The sequence below is a fragment of the Cupressus sempervirens genome, chromosome 3 (genome assembly GCF_028749045.1).
Source record: "Cupressus sempervirens isolate cs-2001-9-10 chromosome 3, ASM2874904v1, whole genome shotgun sequence".
NCBI classification, from domain to species: domain Eukaryota; kingdom Viridiplantae; phylum Streptophyta; class Pinopsida; order Cupressales; family Cupressaceae; genus Cupressus; species Cupressus sempervirens.
The window spans coordinates 892,388,978-892,396,435 of NC_143120.1; positions in this window are offsets into that span (position 1 = coordinate 892,388,978).

Here is a 7,458-nt window from a genome sequence, read left to right on the forward strand (position 1 = left end):
TCTTTTACTCTTCACTCTTCTTTTTCTTTTCTTTCCTTCTCTTTCTTTTCTTCCTCCTCGATTTTGTGCTTCCTTTCTTCCTCTATTTCCTTTTTCCTTGCTTCCTCGACTCTTCTCTTCATTTCATCTTCAAGCAAGTTTTGCTTGGCTTCTTCTTTTCTTCCTCAAATCTTCTCTTCATTTCATCTTCAAGCAAGTTTTGCTTGGCTTCTTCTATTTTCCTCTTTTCTTCCTCTAATAGCCTCTTCTCCTCTTCAATTTGTTTCAATTGGTCTTGAATATCCTCGGTATGAGATTTAGGCTATTCAAAACTCTCAATATGGTTAGTATCATCAATGTTAATAGTAATATTGGTCTGATCAATTTGCATTGTGTCACCACTTACTGACACTTTTGAGGTTCTCAATGCTGGTGAAGATGCTACCTTAGATTATGTCATCATGCGTTTGATAGTTGCAGCTATTTTACTTCTAATTTTATCCTTCTCACCCACCATAAATAGAAATGGTCTCACCTCGTTTCTTAAGTAAGGTGCCAAATTGTTCAACAATTTCTTGACTTCTTCTTCATCATCAATCTTGCATATGGTCCTTATCATAGACTTCTGAAGTTCTATGTCTTCTTCTCGAGCTGGTGCCTTCTTCTCTATAAGTCTGTTATAAACTTTTTGATTTACCATGCCTTCAATATCCTTAAGTTTCAAATTGTTAGCTATTATACATCTCATAGTAGAGATATCAATCTGATCTTTCTCAATATCATTATACAAATCATAAAATTTGTTCATCTAAACAAAGTTCCCTTAATTACCAATGACTAAATTAATCTTCTCAATCTTTAGCTTCCAAGGTTGCCTTGATTTACTTGTCTGTTTAGAAATGATAACTTTCTCTATCTTTTTGGCTTCTTTTTGTTCTTCTTTTTCTTCATTAGATTCCATAATTTTCAACAATGTCTTTTTCCTTTTACCTGGTGTAGTAGCCTATTGCTTGACTCTTTTTGTTTTTGTAGTCACAACTTTCACTAATCTTTCTGGTTTCCTCTTTGGTTCACTTGACTTTACATCTGACACTGTAGCATATGCAATGCTCTATTGTACAAGATGTCTTTGCAACAGACACTGCATTATACCTTGTTTCATTATCTGTCTAACTGCCTATGACACATTATTTATCATACCAGCCTTTGTTAAAGCTTTCTTCATTATTATCTCTATCTTCTTGTGAGGTGCTTTCTCTAAAGATACCTGATAAGTTTATTGGATAATCTCTTCATAAGTCTCAAATCTATACTCAGCTTGGTCCTTCTCAGAGTTCCATAATAAATCAATATATCCAATTGCTATATCATCACTTAATTCATAACCTAAGGGATCAAGGAATGTTTCCCGAGGTTCTACTGCTTGAATGTGAGTTAAATCTGTATCAACCATAACACATATGTCATCTTTAAATCTTTCTACAATTGCAAGCGCAATTCTAAATCTTTATCTCATCTCATTCTAAGATGTTTTCATTATTAGATTTCCACTATCCAAGATCTTATCTTTTGGATGTCTTCTACATACATCTGTAATCTTCTCCATGGTACAATTCTCACTACTCATAATCTCTGTAACTAATAAGTATGGAAATATTTTAAGTACATAAAAAAATATATGATTGATCAATGATTGAAATATTAAAACATCATTGTTGGTTCTGTTGATTTTCTCTAGGTTTTCAAGAAGTTGCATTCCTAGAATTTCACTAAGGTTAACTTGTTCCTTCTCAACACAAATCTTATAGGCTGCATAGATGAATCCTGCTAACAATTCATCAATCTTAGAACTTCCACATATAAAGTAGGTAATGATTATGCTCAAGAATCTTACATTATCTTGTTTAATGGTATTGATCACCATGGCCTTCCCATTATAAACTACTTTTGTGTAGCTCTCAACCTTCTTCTTAACAAGTTTCTCACCTATAGGTACACTGCCTTGTTTGCTAAGACCAGTTACCTCATGAATAAGGTCAGCTAAAATGTCAACTACATTGTCTTCCATCCACAATTTTCCATTATAAATTCTACTTAGTATGATCTGAGTCCATTCATCGATGTCCAATTCTTGGTAGAAGTGATATTTGAATAGGTCTAGTTCTTTCAAATGTTCAAGTCTGGGCTTCATAGTCATATCATGGTTAAAGACTAATTACATATCTTTGTTGATATACTCACTACCAATAGATTCAAACTTCTTGTTAACATAACTTCTTATGTCTTCCAAATAAACTACATTTTTCAGAGTAAAATATAATGTTGAATTAGGGTTTCTTTCTATAGGTTTCACAGAAACAACCGTCAATTTTGGTCTCTACTCGTTCTCAACATTATGAACTACTGACATATCCATGATTCTATCAAATATAAACTTTATCAAAAAAATTCAACGAAAAAATGATAATATACCTCTTTTTGAAATTAGGGTTTACTTTAAAATCACCTTGTCAAGTTGCTTTTGAGTGCTCTATGCTTCTGATGTAATCACAATGAAGTGGTAATCAAGTCTGTACTCCATTTTATTCATTCAATTTGAACTTACATTAATTGTGTACTTTGCAAACACGAAAAAGCTATCAATTACATACTAAAATCAAATATCTATTAAAAAAACTCTGTTCAATCTTCAAATGCTACCTAAGGTTTATCATAGCTTCCTTTCATCATGACAATTCTCCAAGAATCTTCACTCCATGAAATTCTTTGTAAAATCATAGTTTTCATCTTCTGCTATAGAATTAACTTTCTCCATAATAATAGTAACTCTTAAGTCCTTCGTAACAAGTTCCTATAAGCTCCAAATTTCAAGCGAGCTTAGATATCATTTAAACTTATCTTGATACACCTTTTCCCAACTTCACTACCTATAATTTGATCTCTGAATGAAGTTTCAAATTCGGGTGTTGTAAACAAGCTTAATTCAACTTAGTTGTATCAAACTCAATTATAGACTTCAATCGTCCTATCTCACCATCTTCCAACTTTTCTTTTGAGATGTATAATCCTTATACAAATGCCTCATTGAGTTCTTCTCGAAGTTCACTAACTACATTTCTTTGTTCCTCATTGTCTTTCTTAGTTCCAGAGTTCCTTTCATGATTCCTTCTATCATTTCCGATGCTTCTTCCATTGTTCCTTATGTTTGCAAAGTTCCTTCCATTATTCCTTCTATCTTCAAAGTTTTTGTCCATTCTACAATACTTTTTTGTATGTCCAAAGTTGTTGCATAACTAACATACTGGAGTTCTACTTCTAAGATTTTGTTCATCAACTGGTGCATGACAATTTCGAGCTATGTGTCCAAAGTTGTTACACTTATAATACACGATCTATCTTCTTTCCTCATAAGGCCTTCCTTCTCTCAATGTCCTCTCATTAGATCTTCTTCTATCTGCAAGGTTAGTATTTCCAAAAATTCTACTATTCCTTCTATCGTTACCATTTTTACATTTCCTACAATCAATTGCTTTATGACCCATACCATGACAATTATGACAATAAAAATCCTTAACATGATTAAATGACTTATTTGTACAATCTCTTTTCATATGACCTATTTCATTACATGAAAAACACTTACCTCTAAATTCATACTTGGTTTCTTTAAGAGATTCCACTTCCTTTGGTTCATCCAAAATCTCGACTTCCTTGTCTTGTCCAACTTCTTTAGGTTTATCAAAAGATTGACTAGATTCAATCTTATCATTAGATTTATCTTTTTCTTTCAGATATGATCTCTTTTCAGGTTTCTTTGCTAGCATGTTAAATAGATAACCAAGACCAATCTTATCATAGGTAGGTCTCTGTATTGATGTAGAATCATCAAGCATTTCTTTGCTAGAATAAAGCTTCTCAAGTTTCTGCTTGCACTGAGTTAGTTCACCTTTCACAATAGTATTGTACTTCTGAAGTTCTTCATGATCTTCTTTCAATGTTTTAAATTTAGATGTCTTCTTTGCTTGACTTGCTCTAAGATCTATATTCTCAGTCTTCAAATCAGATTCAACTTTGTTAGGATCGTTCTTCAAAATTATTTTTAGATTGGTAATCTTCAATTCATGCTTCAAGATCTTATACTCTATCTTCATGATGCAGGAGCATCCAGAGGTATAAGGGCAATCCTGTGTCACCCCAAAAAAAATATTGTACTTAGACTTAGTTTCTGTTTCATGTCTTTTCATTTTTCGATACCCATTTGGGTCAAATAAAGGTTCCAACTCTCACAGTTCCACTATCAGTGTGTTTGAAAATCCCGAAAAAATAGGAGCATGCAATTTGGCCATCATTTTGGTGACCTAGAAGGTGTGAATTGGCTAGATGAATATAATTGTGATTTAGAGAATTCCAAAAAAAGAATAAGGTCAAAAGGCCCCACGGTTTGAAAGTTATTGCAGTTTTTTGGGTTTTGGAGACCCCCTAAGAATGCTTTGAAGTCAGGTTAGGGGCATTAAATGACCTCAAAAATGGCCGAAAAATGGAGGACGAGCAAAGACTATCCAAAGGGCTATAGAGCGCTTCAAGAGCTTTTCAAAAATGTAAACGATTCATCAATTGGAGCTACGGTTCAAAAGTTATGCCTCCCGAAAGTTCGGTTACCATTTTTGGATTCTTCTACATTTGCACCGACTTCTAACGCAGCTTTCAGAACCTTCTATTTGGTCGGTGGATGCCTACTAGCACTTTCTGGAATGTACTCCTAGTCCTTAACCCTCCGGGGTCTATTTAAGGAGATTTCTGGCATTGTAGAAGGCAGTTCGAAGTGGAGTTTGAGAGGAGGTACTAAAAGGAGAAATTATCTCCAGATTTATGCTATTGTAAGCCCTTACGGCATGTTTTGAAGTTTATTTTCTCTGCACTGTTTGTACTAGCTTATTTTCTTAGTTAATATAATTTTCCCTTTCTATTGGTTCCATTTTGTTCTTGGGTCGTGTCCCCATCAAGTGGTATCAGAGTGAGTTTTTCTGAGTGTGTAGACAAAACGTCGACTGTGAGGCAGTTTGCACCAGGACTGTGTGGTTGTGGGTTCGAGTTAGAAGATGCCTCCATGAAGAGAGCGTGGTGGAAGGGCCAGAGCTATTAATCCTGAGGAGGTTAGAGCCCTCCAAAGGCAGGTGCAGGCATTGCAAGAGGAGCTTTGTAGAGGAGCAAATGTTGCCGCAAGTGACAATAGTGAGGATGACAATGAAGAAGAAGCAATGGGACCAGAAGAGGAATTTGACAGGGAAGTTCTAAATCCTGTAGAGGAAAGGCTTTTTAGGGCCATTACTAAGTTTGGGAAAAGACCTACAATTGAAGTGGGTGTATTTTCAGGAAATCTGAAACCAGATGAGTTGATCGATTGGATCAATGAACTGGAAGAATACTTTGAGTATGAGGATATCAGGGACCTAGATAGGGTTAAGTTTACAAAGGCCAAACTGAAAGGCCATGCCAAAATCTAGTGGCAAGAGGTTCAATTGGAAAGAAATAGAAGAGGAAAGGAGAAGATCACAAGATGGGATCGCATGGTGGACAAATTGAAGAAGCAGTTCATTCCTATGGACTACGAGCTTGATCTGTTTAAGAAGATGCATGGGTTAAAGTAAGCAGGAAGATCAGTCCAAGAATATACAGAGGAGTGTTACCGACTCTTGATTAGAGCAGGGCATGCAGAAGAAAATAAGGAGAAGGTTGCTCGTTATATCAGTGGGTTGTGACCTAGCATTCAGGAGGAATTAAGTCTGGTAAGAATGACCAGCGTTGAAGAGGCATACCAGTTTGCCCTACGAGTTGAAGAGAAGCTGAATAAAAGGTTTGAAGGAAGACAAAGAGGGTGTGGTCAAGGAGGAAGGGGAAGCGGTAGATCATCTGGAGGCCGCAATGAAACCCAAAAGAAAAATGAAGATGTGGGTACTAGCAAAAACTAGAGGAATGAGGGTTTCAACCACTCCCATGATCAAGACTTTGGAAATCAAAGAGGAAGAGGTAGAGGATGTGGACAAGGAAGAGGAGGCTTCCGTGGAACCTGTTTCCATTGCAATGAAGAAGGTCATCGTTCCTTTGAATGCCCTCAACGACAAGGAAGGACAGATAGGAGAGCTGAGGGCCAAGCTAGGGTTGCTCATGCGGATGAGGATGCACAATCATCACATTCAGAGGATGTAGAAAGAGGAGATACCTTGGTAAATGAAAGAGTCCTACTAAGTGGTGAGAATGAACTAGGACAACGAAGGAGTTTGTTTCGTACAAGATGCAAGTGTGAAGATAAATGTTGTGACGTGATCATTGATCGTGGTAGCACTGATAACCTGGTATCAGAAGAGATGGTCTCTAAGCTGAAGCTCAAGAGGGAGAAACATCCCCATCCCTACCGGATTTCTTGGGTAAAAGATGATCATAAGGTCCTGGTAAGTGAACAATGTTTAGTAAAATTCAAAATTGGGAGTTACCATGATGAAGTTCTCTGTGATGTTATTTCGATGGATGTTTGCCATCTATTGTTGGGTAGACCATGACAGTTTGATAGACATGCAATACATGATGGACATGCAAACACATACTCTCTGACAAAGGATGGAGTTCGCCACAAATTGAAGCCCATGAAAAAGGAAGGTGAAAAGGTATGTAGCAGTGCTAGGATTTGTCTTGTTGATAGAAGGAAGTTTTTAGATGGCATGAAACATCAGCATATGTGCTATGCTTTGATTCCTAGGAAAGATAAAGAAGGTAGTAGTGAAATACCATTTGAAGTTTCAGATTTACTAGGGGAATTTGGAGATATTATCTCTGATAATGTTCCAGATGGATTGCCACCAGTAAGGCAAATCAGTCATCAGATAGATCTGATTCTAGGAGCTAGTTTTCCTAACAAGGTTGCTCACAGGATGACTCCTACTGAAACAGAGGAGCTAAATAGACAAGTTCAGGAGTTGTTGAGGAAGGGCTTGATTCAAGAGAGAATGAGTCCATGTGCAGTACCTGCAGTACTTGCACCAAAGAAGGATGGAGAGTGGAGGATGTGTACAGATTCTCGAGCTATAAATAGGATAACCATCAAGTACCCATTTCCTTTACCAAGGATGGATGATCTTATGGACTGCTTGAGTGGAGCTCAGTACTTCAAAAAGATAGATATGAAGAGTGGCTATCATCAGATATGGATTCGAGAAGGAGATGAGTGGAAAGCAGCCTTCAAGACCAAGGAGGGTCTTTATGAGTGGTTAGTCATGCCCTTTGGATTGACGAATGCCCCAAGCACCTTCATGCAACTCATGAATGAGGTACTTAAGAAGTTCTTGGGAAAATTTGTTATTGTCTATTTGGATGATATTTTAATTTTCAGCAAGACTTTTGAAGAACATTTACTGCATATTCGTAGTGTCCTTGAAAGGCTAAGGGAAGAGAAACTGTTAATTAATCTAAAGAAGTGTGTCTTTG